This window comes from Sphaeramia orbicularis, chromosome 4 (assembly GCF_902148855.1).
Source record: "Sphaeramia orbicularis chromosome 4, fSphaOr1.1, whole genome shotgun sequence".
Classification (NCBI taxonomy): Eukaryota; Metazoa; Chordata; class Actinopteri; order Kurtiformes; family Apogonidae; genus Sphaeramia; species Sphaeramia orbicularis.
This window is the reverse complement of record NC_043960.1, coordinates 24,738,918-24,744,858: the sequence shown is the minus strand read 5'-3', so window position 1 is coordinate 24,744,858 and position 5,941 is coordinate 24,738,918. Positions and strand designations below refer to the sequence as shown.

The following is a 5,941-nucleotide window of genomic DNA, read 5'->3' as shown; positions in this document are numbered from 1 at the left end:
ACCAGATTTAGCAGAGGAGCTCATTTCCATCTGTTGGCCTGTTATCCATCTGTTAACAAAAAAAAAAAAAAAGATCTTTTCATGAAACTAAAAATACAGTAATTATCTGTTACATTTCAAACTAACACTGAACCTGTTGATATGACCGTAAAAATCTGATAACTGTTACTAATCGGAGAATTGTAATGATCAGATCTGATGCGTTTACAAGCACTTCAGAAATGTAACTTCAATTTGCTACAATTTTAGTTGTTTTTACACAAGCGCAAATGTAAAAGAATAAAATAAATCAGATTAACCAGATCAACCTCTTGAATTTACCTCGAAATTAATAAAGTATCTATCTATCTATCTATCTATCTATCTATCTATCTATCTATCTATCTATCTATCTATCTATCTAGACTGATCTCATGAAATCGTGTTGTATGTGACTCCAGTTTATTGTATTTGGCGTGCTACACGTATGCGTTTTCATCCTTTTGCATCTTATTTAATGCCATGTGATGGCATGTCAGTGCGCTAGCCACTAATTGCGCTAATCACTAAACCTAACCCTAACCGCTGATCAAGCTAGCCACTAATTTCACTAATCTCGCTAATCACGTGAATCACTAGCCCTAAACCTAACCCTAACTGCTAATTGAGCTAGCCCCTAATCTCACTAATCACTAACCCTAAATCTAACCCTAACCCTGCATAAATATACGCACTGAAAGCTTATCATGCGTACAGATAACACACAAATAAAAGTGGCATGTTATCTGTAAGCAATTCATGATATGTTTATCTATCTATCTAGACTGATCTCATGAAATCGTGTTGTATGTGACGCCAGTTTATTGTATTTAGCGTGCTACACGTATGCATTTTCATCTTTTCGCGTCTTATTTAATGCCAGTTGATGGCATGTCAATGCACTAGCCGCTAATTGCGCTAATCACTAACCCTAAACCTAACCCTAACCACTAATCAAGCTAGCTGCTAATCTTGCTAATCACGAACCCTATATCTAACCCTAACTGCTAATCAAGCTAGCCACTAATCTCGCTAATCACGCGAATCACTAGCCCTAAACCTAACCCTAACTGCTAATCGAGCTAGCCCCTAATCTTGCTAATCGCTAATCTAACCCTAACCCTGACTGCTTACTGCACTAGCTGCTAATTGCGTTAATGGCGTGCTATTTTACGTGGCGTAAAAATATGAAACTTTATCATGCATACAGATAACACACAAATAAAAGTGGCATGTTATCTGTACGCAATTCATGATATTACGTTGATCTATCTATCTATCTATCTATCTAGACTGATCTCATGAAATCGTGTTGTATGTGATGCCAGTTTATCGTATTCGGCGTGCTACATGTATGCATTTTCATCCTTTCGCATCTTATTTAATGCCAGTTGATGGCATGTCAGTGCACTAACCGCTAATTGCGCTAATCACTGACCCTAAACCTAACCCTAAATCTAACCCTAACTGCTAATCAAGCTATCTGCTAATCTTGCTTATCACGAGCCCTATATCTAACCCTAACCGCTAATTGAGCTAGCCACTAATCTCACTAATCACGCTAATCACTAGACCTAAACCTAACCCTAACTGCTAATCGAGCTAGCCCCTAATCGCGCTAATCATTAACCCTAAATCTAACCCTAACCTTGATTGCTAACCGCACTAGCCACTAATTGCGTTAATGGCGTGCTATTTTACGCGGCGTAAATATATGAAAGCTTATCATGCATGCAGATAAGACACAAATAAAAGTGGCATGTTATCTGTACGCAATTCATGATGTCACGATCTATCTATCTCTCTATCTATCTATCTAGACTGATCTCATGAAGTCGTGTTGTATGTGACGCCAGTTTATTGTATTTGGCGTGCTACATGTATGCATTTTCATCCTTTCGCATCTTATTTCATGTCATTTGATAGCCACTAATTGCGGTAATCACTAAACCTAAACCTAACCGCTAATCAAGCTATCTGCTAATCTTGCTTATCATGAACCCTATATCTAACCCTAACCGCTAATTGAGCTAGCCGCTAATCGAGCTAATCACACTAATCACTAGCTCTAAACCTAAACCTAACTGCTAATCAAGATAACCCCTAATCTTGTTAATCATGCTAATCACTTACCCTAAATCTAATCTTAACCCTAACCCTAACTACTAACTGCACTAGCCGCTAATCACGCTAATGGCATGCTATTTTATGCGGTGTACATATACACACTGAAAGCTTATCATTCGTACAGAAAACACGCAAATTAAAAGTGGTGTGTTATCTGTACACAATTCATGATATCTATCTATCTATCTATCTATCTATCTATCTATCTATCTATCTATCTTACATGCAGGAAGACATTGGGGTATTGGGGAGAAATCCAGGTGTGTTAATCTGATTTATTATAATCTGATAACTGCTGCTATCAGATAAAGCCTATCAGATCATCCTGTTTACATGGTCACTTAAATAAACTGATGACTCCAGAAATCGGATAATGACGGAAGCATTGGTGTGCATGTAAACCGGCTCAGTAACAGGAAATTAAGTTACCGTCATTATGTACGTACATACTCCAAAAGAAATCCATTAATGGACGGAAGCGTCTAAACCAGGGCTTACTGATTATCACATTTCTTAAGTGCATGTAAATGCGTTAGATCTGATTATTACAATTATCCGATTACTCCCAGTTATTGGACTTTTATGGTCATCGGCTAAAATTTGCTTGTTGGTAAATGCAAGTTATGCAAATTTACAGGATTTCAGTTCTGTTGCAACATGTTGATGGTCATATGAACTATGTTTTCAGCTCAAAAATGTCCAATTTCATCACAATTAATGCTATATTTTCATGTCACAAATGGCCAAGTTATATTTTAACTGAATTTACCTGAAAAACAAATATTCTATTCTTTTAGATTCCCCAATTTTTCTTATCAGATTCTATCCTACATATCACGTTTTATTTTCACAGGTTGCAGTATGGAGTATGGTGCTGATCCATCCTGCTTATGTTACGCCAATACATACATTAAGAATGTCACACATCACTTTTTAAATCAACAGTTTTCTAATAATAAGCATTTTTATAAAGAAATAACAATTCTATATTGTTATTTACTCTTTAGTATGATGATAAACTATACAATAAATAATTCTGATCCTAGTTTTTGCACAGGGATCATTAGTGTAAACGGTGACATGGCTGCCGAGCATCAGTATGATGGGATCCGTAACAACCATGTCACATCCGTCCACTGCCACATTTTGTGTTTTTGTGTCAGCTGTTATTGTTTTAGATCCACAATACTAACATTTATGAATAAGAGGAGAATTAGCAATAGTAAGTCTATAAATTTATTACTAATAAAGTACTGGTACTGACCAGATCATCATGGGTAATGTCACGTCCGTCCACCAGCAAAAGTTTTCACATACACGTGCTATTCAAAATCCAATATTTCTGAAAATATAGCTTCCACTGTCAAATAATATCAGTAGTCTGTGCACAAATGTATTAGCATTATTTCAGCACAGTTCTATGCATTTCTTACAACTTTTTTTTTTTTTTTTGACAAAAATGGCCACTCATTTGACCCCGTAAATTAATTTTAGCCGTCATGTAAACAGGCTCAGTGTTGAAACCAAACTACAGCTTTGAGTGCAAACAGTGCACATGTAACAGGGTTATTTTTTTCCACTATGAAATATTACTGTGTCGGTCAAAACAAACAAACTATGCTGAAAGCCACCATGAGTGAAAAATAGTCAAATATCACAGGAGCACAAAAAAAACAAAACAAGAAAAAAAAAAAACAACAGAAAAGCTATTATCCTGAAACACAGACTGACTAAATATTCTCAGCCTTTTGGCATTATGTTTCACCCATTGCTAATGTGTCTTTGTTTCCCCGTGGAGCAGCACAAACATGTATTAGAATGTAAAATGAGGCCTACCTCCAGTCTTACAGTCACTCTCTGTTGCAGCTTGGCTCAGCTGACTCGAGCCGGACACCCAGGGAGGCTGGGAAATCTCCCGCACTTAATTAACATGTTGGTTTTAATTAGCTGTCACTGGACTGAGAATAAGGCGGAGGTAATGGGGATTTGTGGAGAACAATCACAGCCTTGGTAAATCGCACTTACATATTACAACACATTTTTGCAGTGTGTTTACCAAACATTTAGATAGAAAACAGGACCTAAAATATATAGAAACAAGCTGTTAACACTCGTTGAATGTTGCAGTCTATATTTTTTAATCTAACCTCTTTCCATACGACTGAAAAAGCCTGAATGCACCTTCAAAAAGTCAGATTTTTATGATTTTGCTTCCAGTCTGAAATAAAAAAGAGACAAAGTTAGACAAAGCTAATTATTCCACACCCAGCTGGGCTTTCAGACGGCACTCATTACTCTTTTTATGCTCTCATCAAACTCAGAGACAAGAAAATTAGAGAGAGAATCCAATAAACTACTTATTTTGGTCCAGTGTCAAAAAGGGCTAATTTCTAGCTTAGAAGCTCAACGGTTTCATATCAGAGCAACATGCCTGTTCAATTTTTTTTGCAGCTGCCTGAAATCTCCTTTTTTTAAAAAGTGACATAATTGCCCATTTCTTCTTCTGTGGTTTTTATTTCACAAAAGACTAAAGTGAAATTGAAGCATCTTTGAAGTAATGTCATCAAAGTTGGGGAGTCTGTGGAGAGAGAGAGCTGATTTAGTGGAAGGCACGGATAAAGAGGTTCTTAATGGTGAAGAGTGGTGTCTGATGTTTTAGATGTGGGTCGATGCTGCAGCCTGTTGAATGAAGAGTGACCGCTCAGATCGCGCGCGCACACACACACACACACACACACGCACTGATGTAAAAGCCAATCAAGTGTTTGTCCTCTGTACCGTTCTTAACTTTTAGTCTTGTGTGACAGTGTTTAACATCCAGAGGTGGAAAGTAACAAATTACATTTACTCACGTTACTGTAATTGAGTACTTTTTGGGAGTAATTTGTAATTACCTCTGCCAGGAGGTATTGTGATCACTTTGCTTTGGTTGTGTGCGTGCATGCATGTTTATTTGTTTGGTTGTTAGCAAGATAACTCCAAAAGTTATGGACGGATTTTCATGAAATTTTAAGGAAATGTTGATACTGGCACAAGGAAGAAATGATTACATTTTGGTGGTGATCGGGGATGGGGGGGGCCCCACTGATCGGCCTTGGCGGAGGTCTGCGCTCTCTGAGTGCTTTTCTAGAAAAGACAGCACAGACCTCCGCCAAGGCCGATCAGGGGGCCCCCCCACCCCTGATCACCACCAAAATTTAATCATTTCTTCCTTGTGCCAGTATCAACATTTCCTGAAAATTTCATGAAAATCCATCCATAACTTTTGGAGTTATCTTGTTAACAAACAAACAAACACGGGGGCGGGGGGGCAGATCTGTCTTGGCGGAGGTCTGTGCTCTCCGAGTGCTTTTCTTGTTTTTTTAAGTAGCTTATGAAATACACTGTAAAACAAAAAGTAATGGATATTTCTTTTTTTTTTTGTCTTTTTTTTTAATCATTTTTGCCATTTGGAAATAAAACTATGTCTGGTCATTAAAAAATGTGTTTCAATTCAATTCAGACACAACAAAGTAAAACGCGCTGTGCAAGAATTCACACTGAAAAAAATAGCCCAAAAATTAAAAATATCTTTAACTTTTTGTTTGTAGTGTAGGTAATTTTACTATTACTCAAGTACATTTTGACCCAAGTATTTTACTTCGCTACATTGGAAAAGCCCCCGTTACTGAGTAAAAAATAAAATGCGGGAATAAACTATTGACCTGAACTGAAAGGAAATTGTGCAGGTGTGTACGTGGGTGGAATTCCCACCCTTAAACACACATGCTACCCCCTAAAATAAAAGTTTCCGAAG

At 37.3% G+C, this 5,941-nt stretch overlaps 1 long non-coding RNA gene across 1 annotated transcript; it reads right to left on the bottom strand.

The window, feature by feature from the left end:
- Positions 1-408: 408 nt before the first annotated feature.
- LOC115417414 (uncharacterized) lies at positions 409-967 on the bottom strand. Its single transcript, XR_003935164.1, has 3 exons — positions 949-967; positions 627-636; positions 409-538 (listed from the first exon to the last, which is right to left on the bottom strand). It is a non-coding gene; the product is annotated as an uncharacterized LOC115417414 (long non-coding RNA).
- Positions 968-5,941: the final 4,974 nt, after the last annotated feature.